This window comes from Phyllostomus hastatus, unplaced genomic scaffold, assembly GCF_019186645.2.
Source record: "Phyllostomus hastatus isolate PE091 unplaced genomic scaffold, TTU_PhHast_1.1 phas_scaffold_1674, whole genome shotgun sequence".
NCBI lineage: Eukaryota > Metazoa > Chordata > Mammalia > Chiroptera > Phyllostomidae > Phyllostomus > Phyllostomus hastatus.
This window is the reverse complement of record NW_025334011.1, coordinates 23,362,185-23,379,341: the sequence shown is the minus strand read 5'-3', so window position 1 is coordinate 23,379,341 and position 17,157 is coordinate 23,362,185. Positions and strand designations below refer to the sequence as shown.

The following is a 17,157-nucleotide window of genomic DNA, read 5'->3' as shown; positions in this document are numbered from 1 at the left end:
CAGCAGTTAATGACAGGAGAGTGGTTGATCCTGGTGCCTCACACACAGGCCAGGCACACTTCCTGTTTTGTCTGGGATGAGCTTGGTTCCTATCTTTTTTGTCCAGGTAATTATTAGTAGAGCCTTTATCCACATTCTATCCAACCAGACCTGGTCTCGTTGACAAATAATATACCTCTCCTACTATGTACACACCCATGGTGCAGGTGACTATGATGGATAAAGATCCTCATCACTGGTTTGTCTGATTTGAGGTTCTATCTTAAGCCCAAGGTCTGCTTGCCTCATTGGGGGAGCTTGGCTGTCGTCTCTTTCCTTAGTATTTGAACTCTGAAGAATTTTCCGTATTATATTTTTCAGTGTTCTTTTCTCTCTTGGTTTTTGTTTTCAATGCCTGTCAGTTTTGGCAGTGATCTCCTTAACGCTGTAAACTTTAATACAGACACACCCAGCAGCATCTGTAATTGGATCTCTGCCTGGGGTTCTCAGGAGACTCTGTCCCTTCCCCTGGGTGCCCTGGGGTGCAGTACCCCACCCAGCCAGTCCCTTGGTGGCAGGAAGTGGTGAGAGAGGGAAAGGGGAAGAGAAGAGTGAGAGGAGGCTTTGCCTTCTTTTACTGGTCAGCCTGGTCAGAAGTGTTTTGGGAAGTCTTATCTGCGTTGTTGGCAGTTGGGGTGTGAGGGGTTGGGGTAGGTGTGGTCGGGGTGAGCAGGGCCCAGGGTGCCATCCCGGTGTTGTTGCTAACGCACCCCCATGCTCCCTGTGGCATGGGTCCTCTGTCCCTTCTGGTAAAAGTTCAATCCCCAAAAGAAGAGTTAATGTTCTTCCTTGAGGTGCCGCCTGAAATGTTTGACTTGGACACCAGCGTGGCGCAGGACACTGGCTCGCGGAGGCTGCTTTGTCTGTGATGAAATGGAGTGAAAGACCAGAGCACTTGAGTGCCCTGGGATGAGGAAGCAGGACTCGCCTACCCCGCTGGCAAGTCCTTTTCCACCTTGGATTTCTCTGTGGTCGCTTGATCGTGGATTGTGTTTTTCCATCTCTGGTTGGAAACTCTGAGGGTGGGGGCTGTGTCCTCCTAATCTCATCCTATGGAGAGTCAGTGCTTCTTCCTAATTACTGCTGCTGTTCTAGGTGGGACACTGAGGGCCCAGATTCGGACCTGAGTGTCGCTGTCTGTTTGGACGGGACTGGATTGGCTGCAGTCCTGAAGTCATGAGGCACACAACGACGCCTTGGCCTCTTCCCTCAGCCTTCGTGTCAGACTCAGTGTGCCAGCAGCTGAGGCATCACTTTCTTCCATCTTTGTATCATTTCAGCCCCACTTTCTCAGCTTCAAACCCTCCCTCCTGAGGACTTGCCCTGAAACACACAAGACACACATACTCATGCGTATACTCACACATAGTAACAACAGATCTTTTTAGGGGAAAGCATTGTCTTGTACTTTGTATTGTGTCCCCAGACCCTAAGTCCCAAGAAGCGGCCCTGTGGTGCCTTGCAGAGAGTCCCAGCCCTGAACAAATACAGAAGATCATTCTAGGGAGGGGAGGATGGTGTGTTTGTTGTATGTTTTCCGTTCCTTCTGTTGCTGACTTGCTTTCTGAACTTTCCCCCTTCTTTTGTGGCATCTGATGTTGGCAAGTAAATGTGCAGGTTGGTTGGGCTGATTCTTTCCTTCCTCCTCCATCCCTACCCACCATATCTTTATGACTTGGGTGGGGTGTCAGGACACAACTTCCGTGACCCCTTAAAAAAATAAAGCAGATAGAGGGCTGTGCAACAAGCCTGTGACCTCCCACAGATAAAAGAATATAAAACTAAGAGAGGGGCAGCTGGTGGGTGGTGGTTGCATGCTGAGGAAGGTGAGCCAGCATCCTGTTTTCAGAGTTCTGTGGTCCATACTGTGGTTCTTTGTTTCATGTCACTTGTCACTAAGAAACAGTAGAACCTTTCCCTGTAGCTTTGGGTTACATATATCTCCTTAAAGAGTCTTGATTCTGGATGTTAAATAACACACAGACTGCCTTATTAGCTGAAAAGAAAAGAATATGTCCTCTGCTCTGTCCCTGGGTAACTTCTATCAATGAGCAATTCTTCTCCATCCCACTTCTTTCAGTAGAAAAGTAGTGTGATTTGGCAGCCTCTGGGGTCAGGCCACTTGTGTTCACCTTCTGGGACATCAGTAAAAGGAGGATAATAATAGTGTACACCTTACAGAGTTTTATAGAAACCCGGCTAGTGCATTACTGTAAGCGCTCAACAGAATGTTTAAAAATGTGGTCATGTTGTTGATAAAAACATACCTCAATACTCTGGTACTGTTCTTAGAAGAACTATTAGCTATCTCCTACAGGTTTGGTCATCGGCTGTTCCCTAATCATGACTAGAGTCTATTGTTTGAGAACTATGCATGCATTTCTGGGGACAGCAAAGGAGAATATTTGAAACAGGAGTGTCCCAGGAAACCCAGGTTTAACCTGTGGCAAGTGAGATGGTGAGGGTGAGCTCTAGGGTTGAAGAGTTCTAGTCTAATATACCATAATCTGGGATTTTAACTGCTGTCACAAAGAATGTGAAACTGAAGCCCAGACTGAAACTGTCAAGCCTTTTACACAATCTGAAACAATGATCCTAAACTCCCTATAGCATGTCTTCTTACAGTAACTGGGCACTGATTTCAAAACTCCTGCTGGTGTGGACAGCTGCAGGTGAAGTGCAAGTTAGATGTCCCTTGGGACCCTCTCAGTGGCTTTATAAGGCTGATACAGGGGATCAGCCTTATAAAAGATCCCCTTATGCAGGGGATCTTACATCTTTCAGGGTCCCAATAGGCTCAGTGGCATGAAGCAGACCTAAATCAACCGTGTCTCCAAGTGTGGAGTGAATCAGAAGTGGTTTCGCCCCTGCCACTTCCCTGCCCTAGTTTCCAACCGCTTTCCTATTTTGCCGGCTCCAGCCACACTGGCCTCTGTTCTGTTTTTCCTGAACAAGCCAAGCTCACGCTAGCCCAGGTTCTGTGGGGCCCTTCAGATCTGCTCTCTGGAAAGCTCATACCAGATACAGAGGCCTCACTGCTACCCTTTAAAAGCAGCCCCCTGACCTGCTGCACCTTCTTGCCTGCTTTATTTGCCTTCCTGTCTCTACTGGACCTGTTGCAGACAGTGTGTGCTCCTCCGTTTCTGCCTGTCTCCCTTCTCCCCTCACCTCACCTCACCACTAGGAGATGAGAGTCCGCGGACCAGCATTTCCAGCAACAGGGAGTCTGCTTCGTTCTTACAGCAGTGGTTCCTGTGACCCCAGGTGTCCCTCCGCCAGGTGAAAGGGCTTCTCCTACCGTACTTCTGAAGCAGCGCAGGGTCCGCGTCCCATAGCCCTTAACCGTTGAGGACTACTGAATGAATCATCTGTCTTCTCAACAGGAAGAAAATATTTGGGAAGAAAAACTCTGCAGAATACATTACTTTAAATTTCACCCTTGTATGGGACCATATTTTGGATGCCAGTGAGGAGGATCAGGTTGTACTTCCTTTCAGTAAATTAAAATGAGTTAAAGGCCAGTAAATTAAAGGCCAGGCATAAACCTTTGCCTTCAGCCTTTGACAGGCTGTTTTTAATAGAAAATAGCCCTGTGGTCCATGAACCTTTATTTGTGGGTAAATGGCACAGGACATTGTCCACGCTATTTCCATTGGTCCTTGTGTGTAAGGTCCCAGGCGGGTAAACCCTTTTAGACCTCGGGCCATGTGCCATGATTTGTTTCTTCATGCTTTGACTTCTCTCCTGAGGAGGAGGATGGGGATGCTGTTTTTTCCCTGATAATAGAAAGCAGATAGCCTTTTTTTCCGTCCTTGCCACTAGGAAGCTTAAAACCACCTTTAATACTTAGATCTGGGAATTATACTAGCTTGAATGTATCACATTTCTGCTATTTCTTCTGTAGGATGGCCTTGACTTTTAAATTTCTACCCATCTAGTTGTATGTATGACTTTTATTTTGAGGTACTTCAGGTCTCTGGGAAGAACTAGAGAAGGACACAATTTAATTCCCACCTCATCTCTTAATACGAGGTATTGAGTAGCCAACTTGGTTTTGAAATTTGGTTGCCTTTGTGTGTTTGTACTTGACTAATGCTACCAACAGAAAAATCTGTTTGCTTAGGTAGAATTTCTACTTCTTTGGCAGATAAGCTCAGGGAAGCAATTTTAGATCAGTTGCCCGTTGGGTGGGGAGGGAGGAACCTGTAAATAATCAGAGTACAGTTTTGAGGTAAATATCTCATTGGCTTTATCGGGTTTATTCCAATTGCAAGTGTTTGGTTACTTGCACTCCAGGGCTTGAAACCAAATATGCACTGTTAGAGGAAAACAGGCTTTTGGGTATTACAATATAATTTCTTAAGCTTGCAATTTCCAAAGGATTTGAGTTTTTTCATTCAGTAACTTAGTGCCTTCCTGTGTTCCAAGGTGTACACTAGTTGATATGGATGTTTACAAGTGATACTTAACTAGCCAAACCTCCTCTTAAGAGGCTTACCTTCTAGCAAACTGGTTTTCAAAATTGGTGTGTCAAATTAGTAAGTATTTCCTAAGCAATTAAGGAAATATCTTTCCCTTTAGAAAATCAGTTTGTTTAGTGACTTGGGCTTAACGGTTAATGTAGCGAGTAGATACGTCTTTTCCAGGTGTTTGTTCCTAGAGTTTTCCTGAGGGGCCTGTGAAAACTTGTAGAAAATCTTTTCCAAAATAGTCATGTTTTTCTTTTGCTAAACAAGAATTCTTACGTAAATAATTTTTTCTAGTAACAGAGGATGCAGTTTGTGTTTTCTTGCCTTATCCATGCCTCCTTGTGGGGTGTCGATCCTAAACGAAGAATGCTACTCTTTATCAGTACTTCATGGCCGGCACCCAGCAGGGAACCATTTGGCAAGCCTGAAGTGGATTTACTCCCCTCAGTAAGGACTTGTAATATTTATATATAATCTGGTGGTGTGATTTCAGAATGACCAAAGGAAATGTGTATCCATGATAAGGAAGGAACTTGTTTATTCTAGATTTTTCTTCACTGTACATTGAGAAAATTACTCAAAGACATTTGGCAAAGTGAAGAAAGATGAAAAAAAAATGGATTGAGCTTGTGGAGTGTATTAATCCAAGTGATGTTTATTAAACCGATGAAAGACCCAGCATCCTGGGCACAGGTATGTCTACAGGATATTTCTCCTGGGGGAGTTTATATCTAATTAAGGTGGCTAGGCACACGCTTAGAGGTAACAAATATGTTAGGGAAACTAGTTGCTCACTCTGTTGGAAGTGAAGTTGGTGCCATTTTGCTTCGTGAACTTTTCTGATTGAAAGAAAGCTTTGTACTCCCTTGTCCTACCTCTGGGCCTAGAGTTTGAGATCCCTATGAGGCCTGATTTAAACATAAAAGGAGGTGTTGTTACAGAACACACCCACACACACAGGGCCAAGGGGGGCAGATATACAATTACCGAAAGAAACCCCTCAGGTTTGTTATGTCCACTGCCTTATAGGAAAGATGTCTCTCAATGCCAGAGATTTGTGAAAAGGAAAGGAAATGTTTATTTAACACTACACACACTTAAAGTAGTGACCTAACGTCTTCATTAAAATATCAAAGTCCTTTAGGATACCCACAGATGCCCAGAGTGCTTCTTTCTCCCCCTGCCCTAATTCAGGGTACCTTAACTCCAGAAAAGAAGCAAAGGGCCGTGTTTCAGGTTCCCAGTACCATCAGCTGTGTCGCTATTCAGGCAGGATCTCCAATTAATCCAAAGCCAATTGACATCTTCTCATAGCCTACTGGCAACAGTTCTTTCACCCTTCTTCTAGGCAAAGTGTCTCCTGCTTCCCAGGCCACATGGCCAAAGGGAGCTCCCCAAAGCCGTGTGGTCCTCTTCTACCAAAGCTGCAGGGGTCCCCACTCTGGCCAAACCACATGGTTCTTCTCTCCACCAAAGCTGCAGGGAGCGGGCGGGTCACCACTCTGCCAAAGCTGAGTGGTGGTTCTCTGCTAAAGCCACATGGTAGTTCCCCCTACTAAAGCTGCAGGGATCCCCACTCTGGCAAAGCCGCGTGGCTCTCTCTTACATGGCCACAGCCACATGGTCCTCTCTGCATTGGCTGTGGACCTCCTTCTCACATGGCTGCAGGGGTCTAGGTTTAAATCACGACACCAGACCTCCTCTGCAGCCCCATTTCCGATTCCTCCCACAATCGGCTACACTTACCAGCACTCCCATTTCCTTCCAGCCTTACTGGGCTGTGATAGTGGGTCTGGGCAGGCGTGGCCCCATGTTATGGAGCCAATTTTCTCCAAACTCCCACGTAGGTGCTGTAACTTGGGGGACCTGCCCCCCAGTTATGTTTTGGGGGGGAATTTACTTCCATCCCCCTGGCTCAGAGCATGGCCACAGCTATTTAACAAATCTATGCAACCAGTTAAAGGTTATAGATGTGTTAAATGACCACACCAGAGGTTAGCCGCAAAGCTGTTGCTGTACAAAACAGCTCAATGGCTCTGCTCCATGTGTCCCTTCCCCCAACTCATACCTGTGGGGGAAGGGGTGAGGACATCCTAATATTTCTTGGATACCTTGAGTTCTGGACCCCATTCCAAATCCCTATTTGGGGTCCCCCCTCTTGGCTGCACACTGTTTCAGTGTCAGCTTTAGGACTGAGTTCTGTTGGGAAGAACTGGGGGAAAAGGAATCATCCTTAGGTGGTATTAGCAGTCTTAGTACCTTTAATAAAACTTAGTTTAACTCATTGTATTTCCTGCCCTGCTGCAGCCACAGGAATATTAATTGCCTGAAATGTCTATTTGGAGGAAAAAAAGCTTTACTGAAGTGGTATGTGAATAGAAGACTGTGGATTGTAAGATGCTGTTACTCACCTTTGTGATGAAAACATGGGGCCTCCTCAATCCGAGTACCTGCCATGGACACGGGTAGTTGTGTCTATGCCTGTAGCACAGGCTACAGGTCTAAGGTGCAAGGGCATGGCCCTTGGGGAAGCTGGACCTGAGGGAGGGTAAAAGAACAAGGCCCCTCCTGTCCTCTTGAGAGCCCAATTCCTCAGATCCCAACTTAAAAGCAAGGGCAAACACTGATATTTATCAGCGTGTCTTCAAAATGAAAGTTTCTAAAAAGAAGTAATTTTTTGATCAAAAGAAACCTCACATGATTATACTCTTTGATGTACTGTTTAAAATCAGTGTTTAATTTCTCCCCCCCTAGTTTTTAATACAAGAGACATATCAAAATATCAATACTTTAGGAGGATTTAATCTAACGAAATATCCCTTCACTATTCAGTGATCTGCTAATTTCTATTTTTAACTCAATTTTCAGTGTTCTCAACTTTTTCATCAATAAATATTTTTTGAGCATTGCAGCTTTAATTTTGTAGTAAACATTTTTAACCCTTTTATAGTTGGAAAAAACTAAGAGTCAATAGTGTAAGTTGAGTACACTACTGAGATTCTAATTCTTTCAGGAAAAAAAATTGCCCAGTCTTTGCTCACATGTCCCTTCCTTTCCTCGCACACCGCTACCACACCCACAGCTCTCCTGCCACCAGGTGTGTGTGGGCTTGCCCCACACCAAGCGATTCTCTGTGACACCAGCTGGGTGTCCTGCAGTTTAACTCAATTCTGACACTATCTGCCAGAGATAGTATCAGATCCCACAGGTTAAGGGTTCAGTCCAAGAGACCGCCCCTCCCTGCTCTTCAGGTGCCCACCTCGAGTAGTAGGGCTGCAGGTCTGACTTGGGTACAAGTTGGAGGTTCCTACAAACCCCTCCTCTGGTTTGAATAATTTGCTAGGGCAGCTCTCAGAACTCAGGGATGTTGGGAACTGCCCTGCCTGGTATCAGAAGCTGTAACCCCCACCAAGGTTAAGGCTGAGGGAATGACCTTGGAACCATAAGCCACCAAGGAGACAAAAGCTTATCTCCCTGGCAGGAGAGCCGCTTCTGCTCCTTTTACTTCACCCTGCCTGGCCCCCAATGCTTGGTTGGTTAGCCAATGACAGGTAAGATTCCCCAAGGGGGAACGATCTAAGACGGGCATGATCATGTGGGAGGCCCCCAAAAAAGGATTTTGGGGGCTACCTCAAAAGGGGGTGATGGACCCCCGCCCTTCGGGTTTGACAAAACCTGAGTCCTCATTGTTTGTGAGAAAGTCTCCTAATCTCTTGGCTGCCTTACTTCCCTTGCTCCACCTAAGCCTGAAACAATGACAGGGTGGTGCAGCCCTGTGCTGGAAAGGGAGGGTTCCCTGGGTGATCAGGCCTAAGAAAGAATATGTAAAATCCTATGAAACCTGCTTTGTTTGGAATGCTCTCAATGAAATGATAAGGGTCCAAGGAAGAAGTAAGTTTGTTCCTCAGAGTTTTACAGCTCTTTAGCTATCTAGCCCTGACTCAAAATAGGCCCTCAGAGTTCTTTGTTATCTATTGTTTGATCCTTACTTCCTGGTAACGATTAATGAGCTCTACCTGAATTCCTGTGTAACGAACCCAATAAAAGCCTGCTTGGGTGGGATATGAGGCGCTCTCCCCTAAGGAGGGTGGCCATTCGTCCCTATTTCTCCACAGGACTCAGTTGTCCATGTATATGTTTACTCGTGTTTCGACGAGCCATCTGTGGCGTTCTGTGGTCACTGCTGGTCGGTGGCCGAGACACAGGGAAACATTTATTTTTGCCGTTTATGAAAGGACACAATAAAGGGTACGGATGAACAGGCAGATGGAGAGAGACGCAGGGCGCGGTCCAGGAGGGTCTGAGTGCAGGAGCCCCTGTCCCTGTGGGGTTTGGGGTGCATCGCCCTCCCAGCATGTGGGTGTGCTCACTAGCCCGGAAGCTCTCCGAACCCCCGTTGGGATTTCTATGGGGACCTCCTCCGGTGGGCACGAGCTGTTGTTAACACAGTCTCCAGCCCCTCCTCACTCTGGAGAATGGGAGGGGGCATCGCTGACCGAGCTTCTAACCACGCCTTGGGCAATCTGGTGAAGAGCCCCCATCCAGGAACCTACCTAGAGTTGCCTCATCAGAACAAAAGGTGCTCCCAGTGCTCTTGCCATGCAGGAGGCCACAAGGGTTTCAGGACCCGAGTGCCAGAAACCAGGGACAGAGACCAGTGTGTGTGTGTGTGTGTGTGTGTGTGTGTGTCTGTGTGTATATATATATATTTTAAGATTTTATTTATTTATTTTTAGAGAGGGAAGGGAGGGAGAGAGAGAGAGAAACATCAATGTGTGGTTGCTGGGGGTCATGGCCTGCAACCCAGGCATGTACCCTGACTGGGAATCGAACCTGTGACACTTTGGTTTGCAGCCCAAGCTCAATCCACTGAGCTATGCCAACCAGGGCTGAGACCAGTATATATTTTTTGTTATATACTAATAAAATGCTGCAGGACATTACTATATATGTTTCTTCCCAGTTGTGCTGATTTCACTACATCACATAGTATAGACAGCCTTCATTTTTCAGGGAAATTTCCCAATTGTTGACTGCTTTTCTAACAAAATTTACCATCATATCCATTTTTAATTGTGTTATTCAGTGGCATTAAATCTAGTCACATTGTCGTGCAGCCATCATCACCGCTTCTCTGGAGTTCTTCATCTTCCCAGGCCGAATCTCTACACCTGTAAATAACTCCGTCTTCCCTCCCAGGTCCCCAGAAGCATTGTTCTATTTTCTGTCTGTGAATTGGCCTACCCTGGACACCTGATGTAAGTGGAGTCACACAATATTCATCTTTCTGTGACAAGCGTATTTCACTTAGTGCCAGGCCTTCGAGGTTCACCCATGTTGTAGCCTGTGTGAGAATTTCATTCCTTCTTAAGGCTGAATGATATCCCACTGTATTTCGATAACATATTTTATTTATTCCTTCAGTGGATCTGTTTTTTATACTGTGGGTCTCAGTCAACATTTTAAAACATAAAATGCAATAGGAAATGTGCCCACATTAAGGATCAGTACTATGTTGTGAAACGTGTATGTGTGTGTTGTACCAAAAACTCCATTGGTTTTTTACATTTTTTACAGGCAGGGTAGAATTGTACTCTTAAGTATCTACCAGTTCTTGTGAAATTTTTCATGTAGAGAGCTACACAGTCTTTCCTGTGTTGTGGGAAGGGTGGTGTGAGGGAGAAAGAGCAGGGCCTGCCCACTTGTTTTTTTACATCACATGTCCACGGTGATGCACTTGGAAGGCATTCAGGTGAATCATATGTGAGCCTAACAGCACTGTTTGTAATGTTCTCAGGGTTTTCCACAGAGCCTCCTGCTCTCACAGTGCCCCGCACGGCATAGGGCTGTGTCACCCGGAGAGGCCCACATGCCCTGTGCTTCCTCAGGCCTGGGGCGGGAGCGCGGGTGTGCTGGACCGCACCTGCAGTTAGCTCACTAAATCTGTGTCTTTAATGTACCTCTGCAATTGTGATTTTGCACATTTGCCCTCAGTTTGGATTTGATATTTCCTACTAATTAAATAACACTCTAGAACTGGAAGGAAATGTCTTTGGTTTAGTGAAGCGGTCAGCCCAGAAGCACACAGGTAGTTGGACAGAATTCGGACTAGAGTTCCAGGCCCTTTTTCCCCCATTGTGGCTTTTCCGTGCTCTATTAAACACTTAAACCAAAAAATAAAAATCTTAGTGTATTTCATGAGTGGACTGTAATGTCACGCATTACTAACCTTAAGAGTGCAAGTTTTAGTTGTTTTAAAGCTGTATGCTGTAGGCGTTGCAGTGACATTGCAGTGAATATTGAGACTCAATCTCCTCTGGTAGGGGAGTGGTGTTTTTAAGTAGTTGGAAAGGTGACTGGAGCATGGTTAATTAAGCTGTGTGAATGTGGGACTGGGGCCGTGCACATGCAGGCCTGGGGAGTTCCTAGTGCATTTGACGTGTTTATGTGTTTGTGTCTTCACACCGGTTAATGAGGGAGCTGATCCATGGGAGGAAATGTTGGCTTTCATTAATAGATTTTGGTTAACTTGTATAGAGGGTATTTGCTTTCAAGCAGAGTAATTGATGTTTAATGCATAACAACATTATTCTTGTGCTGCCAGAGAGAGCGTGTTCCATTGGTCTGGAAGGTCTCTAACTGGTACTAGAATTGGAGAGCTTTGTTGTTTTTCATTGTTTGCTCTAGTTTCTGTGCCTTATGAAGTTATGACAGCATGTTCCATTCGTCTGGAAGGTTTGTAGCTGGTACTAGAGTTGGAACAGTTTGTTGTTTTTCATTGTTTGCTCTCGTTTCTATGCCTTATGAAGTTGCTACAGTGTCTCCCTTTGAACTTGAAGTCAGGTCCCCCCCCCCCGCCTCCCCCCCCCCCGCCCCGGTTTCCAGAAAGAGAGCTTCTGTGTGGAGGAGGGGGGATGCGGGTGGTAAATGCTTGTTTTGGGTGTTCTTCACTGCCAGAAGGAACTATGACTGTTGGGAGGTGCATTCTTACTGTGATCTTTTTATTTGTAGCCCTGAACAAGGAGTCTATGCATACCCAGAGGTTAGCATTCATTCTGTGTAACCTTTTGTTGCTTATGCCTTGAAATAGATGGCAAGTGTGAGGCAAACTTTATTTTACTACAGGATGGTTTTTTAAAACTTTGAATGTTCATGATTGAAGTATAAACAAGAGGTAAGAATAAATCTTGAGATATGCTTATCAGTCACTGAATAACCAAGTCCTTCAAATGTGTAAACTTGAACTTGGGCTTGATAAACAGCAGATCTATAGAAGACTAAATAGTTACACCTTGTTTATAGGTTTGGATATCCTGCCTTTGCCAGGGTAAGAACTCTTCCATAGGCTGTCTGCAGTCATAAACTATTTTTTTCCATCAGATTTCTTCAAATGTCCAACCATCTCTGTCATGAGCTCCTTTTTGCTTACCTTTAAAAAATATTTTTATCTGAGCAACAAATCTTTTTATGTTAAGTTTTATCACCATTATTTGATCCCATGTTTCATTCAGTATATGGGATTATGGGATCCTGATGATTAAATTGTGCTCTTTTTTTAAAGATATCGACTTCTGGTAAAAAGTGACAATCCAATGAAAATTATAGGACTTACATGTTTTTTGACGAGCTCCTGGCTGGCCCAGCCTGCGTGGTTGTGTGCTGGGCCAAGGCTGGGGGGTGTCTGACTCCGTCGCTCCCCTGGGTCCTGGGGAAACCACCAAAGCACACCCGTGAGGCACAGTCCAGGTTCTCCTTTGTGAAGCCCAACCTTGAATCGATGGGCCAGTTTGGGAGAGAGAACTTGTGGGCTGTGTGAGAGAAGGCAAAGGGCCCTTGGTTTCCCTTCTAGGTCCTAAGTGTCCAATAACCATCCTGTCTCCTGGTGACCTATGAGTTTACCGTCCTTTTCTGTTTGTTTAGGGGCTGCACTCTCAGGCCTGACTTAAGGCTGTCTGCTCCAAAATTTGAGAGCAAGGTTAGGCTGAAAAGAAGTACTTGAGTTGTTCTGGAGTCTGGAGTTTTTTGGTATATATTTTTTCTGAATAATGCCAGAAAGTTTTTGCTGATATAGGATGTTTTATTGCTGAATTTTCTGGCTTCCCAAGGACTAAATCTCCAAGTGGTATCCACACACACAAAACAGAAAACACAACAAATCATGATAACACACAAAGCAAACCCTCCCCTTTTTTCCTTTGGCATTTTATTGTCAAGAAGTATATTTTGGTACTCTTATATTAGTTATTGACAGTTATATTAGCAAATTCATGAGGATTTTCTGGATTCAATTAATACACATGTGTATAAGTGAAATGTGAGAGACTCAAGGAGAATCTTATGGTTGGGTGAAGGTTTAAACATCAGAACAAACATGATGATTTGTGAAACAGAATTGAGTTCCAAGATGAAAGGACTTTAGACAAAGACCAGAGGAGCTTGTTCTGGCAGAAAATTCCTAATCTTTTTCTTCAGGATAAATATAAATCTTTGTACCAAATAGCCATCTCAGCGTATTAAATGACTTGTGCTATGTCCCACAGACATCATGGGACACCAGCTTCCCTGGAGTTGCCATTTAGCATGTCACTGGCCATCCATCCTGCAAACCACATGGGGTGCACCTCCCACCCCACTCCCGTTTTCCCTGAAGTTACCTCTGCAGGATCCTCCAGCCCTGGGATTCCTGGGACTTTCCTACTAGGTCTGCTCTGTGCTTCCCCCACTCCCTCTAGACTGTCAGACTTTTCCACTGTGTGCTCCGAGTCTCCTCCATGATCAGCCAGCTTCTTCCCCCAAAGTCTCCACCTCCTGGTCCTGACTGAGTCCTGGCCGTCTGAGCTGGCTGCTGTCTGGGGCCCTTGTGAGTGGAGAGTGAGCCTGCTTCCACACATGGGATGGGGCCCCTCTCCTCATGGTCACATTCAGATCTTTACACTTTTTGTTCTTGCCCACTGGTTGCTCATTTCAGTTAAATTCTATCTTCCATTCCTCAGTGCTGTCACTTACTGGCCATCTGCTTTGCTGATAATTTTGGCACCTGGAAGGTGATCTTATGCTCCAAGTATCAATATTTATAAAATGGTAGCCAAAAGTGGGTGACCAGCAAGTCTCAGTTTGCCTGGGACTGGGGGTGGGGCTTTCTTTGATGGGGGACTCTCAGTTTTAAAACCAACCCAGTTTGTCTGGAACTGGGGTTTTTCCCCGGACTTGGGACTTTCAGTGACTGCTGTAGATCTTGTTAGTATCAGGAACTACTTCTGATGTGAAAATCAGAGATCCCACTTGTTGGCTAGAACCTTTTATCCTTCTGGTTCATCTGACAGACTGTCCCAAGTAACATCAGTCACTTGGGTTCTGGCTCTTCCAAGCCCATTCCAAGTCCCTTGCCCCTGCTGTCACCTTACACGTCAGGCATGTCTCCCCTCTACTTTTCCAGTTCCGTGGCCAACATTTTCACGATATGCTTCTCAATACACCAGATTCCCTTCCATCTACTATCTTGGCACATCCCAACACTGGAGGACCAGGGGACCCACCATCTATCTCCATCTTTGTTCCTGGACTGCTGGGTTCTGCCAGAGAATGTCATGTAAATGCCATTGTCAAGACCTGGTCTCCAGCTTCACCAGGGCCTCAACGCTGCCTGGAAATTAAATGTTTTCCTCATCAATGCTCTTAATCTGCATAATGACTATTTTCAACCTTCTCCACACTTCTTAAACCTCCCATTTCACAGTCAGCCCATCCCTCGCTTGTGCCTCACCCTCAGCAGATAACCTTCCCACTACTAATACGAGGCAGTTCTGTGGAGGCCGTTCTGTCTTCTTCCCACTGCCCCCTGTAAATCTGCTTGCTCCTGGAGCCTTTGCTCATTTTTCTGTTTGCAGTACAAGGGGCACCCCCTCACTTTTTAAAAATCAGTTTCTCTACAGCCATCTTCTCCCACCTCCTATTTCAACCTCTACCTTGGCATTTCTTTCTCATAAGGATTTACAAATTCTTGGTCTCACCTGTCATAAAACAGAAGCTGAACACCGTGAAACCCAGCCTTCCCTGGCGCCCTCCTCATCTGCCTACCATATTCTCCTTCCGTTTCCACTTCTTGAGAGGAGTATTCTACTTTTTGGCTTGTCCTTGTTACCTACTGCTACACAACACATTACCGTAAACTTAGTGGCTTAAGACGACACACATTTATCATCTCACAGTTTCTGCAGGTCAGAAATCCAGGCCCATTGCATCTGGGTCCTGTGCTTCAGGGTCTCCCCAGGCTACAGTCCGTGTGTGCACCAGGGCTGTGGTCTCATAAGAGGCTCAGCTGGGGAAGAATCCACTTCTAAGCTCACTCAGGTTGGCAGAATGCATGTCTTTGCAGTTGTGGGACTTAGGTTGTCTCAGTTCCTGGAGGTCACTTGCACTTCCATGCCATATGGGATTTTATTTACTTTATGACAGCTTCTACAGATGGCAAGGGAGAGAGACAGAGACTTTAGCAGGCTTACGGAAATGATATCTGATCACGTTCTCCATATTCTCTTGGCTAGAAGTGACTCACAGGTCCTGCCCACTTGGGGGTGGGGGATGAACAGTAGGAGATGAGGATCCTGGGGGCTACCTGAAAGTCCGTTCACCACATGTTTTGATTGGCTCGTTCCTCACTTTCTCCTTAAACTACCATATTCTATTTTTTTTAAATCCTCAAACCAATATATTCTATTTATATTCTTTATCTCTGCACTTCACTGAAACTTAGAGAGGCAGAATTGGCTGCATAACATGCATGGCCCAGTGGAAAATGAAATGTGGGGTTCCTCATTCAAAAATTAAGATTTTCAACACAGAAACAGCAAAGCATTAAATCAAGTGCAAGGTCCATCTGAGTATGGGGACTGGGAAGGTCCCATGCCTGCCTGTGAAGCCAGCCCTGCGGGGAAGCAGTCCTCTCTGTTGTTAAGTCCAGAGGGTGCTTCCTGGTCTCTCACTTGATCACTCAGCAGTTTTGTTGACTGAGTTTACCGTTGCTGAGAACGTCTTCCTTCCCGAGACATTCTCATATCTCTGGGCTTCTGAGACCTTGCTCTCTTGGGTTTCTTTCTTTCTGTCTTCTTTGCAGACTCCTCTTTTTTTTTTATTTTTAATTTTCCTTTTTTTATTGAAAAATTTAAAAAATTGTTGTTCAATGATATTTGTCCCAGTTTTTACCTCTGTTGCTCCCCCTGCCCTGTCCACTGCACCCCTCCCCACCGCCTGTCCACAGTCAGTCCACACCCTGTTGTCCTTGGGTCCTTTATACGTGTTCCTTGACTAGCCCCTGCCCCTTCTTCCTCCATTGTCATCCTCCCCACTCTTCTCTGGTCACTGTCAATTTGTTCTTTACTTCCATGTCTCTGGTTCTATTTGCTTGCTTGTTTGTTTTGTTGATTAGGTTCCACTTACAGGTGAGGTGATATGGTATTTGTTTTTTGCCATCTAGCTTATTTCACTTAGCATAATGCTCTCCAGTTCTATCCATGGAATGAAGGGTAGGAGCTGTGCGGTATTCCATTGTGTAAATTTACCTCAGTTTTTTGATCCGTTCATTTACTGATGGGTACTTAGGCTGCTTCCAGCACTTGGCTATTATAAATTGTGCTGCTGTGAACATTGGGGTGCACAGGTTCTTTTGAATTGGTGTTTCAGGATTCTTAGGGTATAATCCCAGCAGTGGGATCACTGGGTCAAAAGGCAGTTCCATTTTTAGTTGTTTGAGGAAATTCTGTACTGTTTTCCCACCAAGTCTGCATTCCCACCAAGAGTGTATTAGGGTCCCCCTTTCTTTAATCAGCACTTGTTATTTGTTGATTTGTTAACCATGGCCATTCTGACAGGTGTGAAGTAGTATCTCATTGTGTTTTAATTTGCGTCTCTCTGATGGCTAGTGATGTTGAACATCCTTTCATGTCTATTTGCTCTCTGTGTGTCCCCCTTGGAGAAGTGGCAGAGACCTCTCCTTTACTACTCTTTTATATTTGGGGATTTAGGGGGCACCTTCATCACCCTGTTGAGGAATAGCAGCAGTTTCCATAGCTTCAAGTTGCTTGTGGACTTTTGGTTCCCAAACCTGTGTATCTAGCCCATATCTTTCTTCTGAGTTCAAGCGCTTGTGTCCAGTGCTTCCTTCACACGTTGACTGGCGTGTTTTCTGGACATCTGAAATGCAGTGTGTGTAAAACTGATCACTGTATTTTCTCTGATCCACCAAGCTTGTTCCTCCTCAGTGTCTTCCATTTTGGCAGGTGCTTCACCATCTTCCCAGGTGAGTTTGGATTTTCGTGTATATGTATCCCTGTTCTTCTGACTGAGGTTAAGCTTATACCTCAAGTCTGAGTCTCCACATGTCCATGCAGAGTTCTCCCCTGGGGCTGTATTTCAATCTGGTGAATTTCCTAGATTTCTGCAGCCTGTCCTCAGGGTTTCCTGGGCTTCTTTTATTAAAATGCAATACTTTCTTGCTGCTCCTTTGTTAATGTCTGCTTCCCCCATTTGAATATAAGCATCGTGAAAACAGGGACTTGGTTTTGTCACTGCTTTATCCTCAGTGTTGAGAAGTGTGCCAGGCACCTACTACATGCTCAGTGTGCTTCAATGAGTGTTTTTCCCCCAGCTTGAT

The 17,157-nt window shown here is 45.3% G+C and overlaps 1 protein-coding gene across 4 annotated transcripts in view; it reads left to right on the top strand.

Moving 5' to 3' along the window:
* Window positions 1-17,157, top strand: part of FAM107B (family with sequence similarity 107 member B) — a 200,758-nt gene that overhangs the window by 138,856 nt on the left and 44,745 nt on the right. Inside the window, exon 1 of one of the 4 annotated variants that reach the window (XM_045858011.1) lies at window positions 9,728-9,766. The exons of the other annotated variants lie outside the window; for them this stretch is intronic. The gene's annotated coding sequence lies outside the window, so the exon portion shown is untranslated. Of the gene's footprint in view, window positions 1-9,727; window positions 9,767-17,157 lie in introns of those variants that run through there. 4 annotated transcript variants of the gene reach the window in all.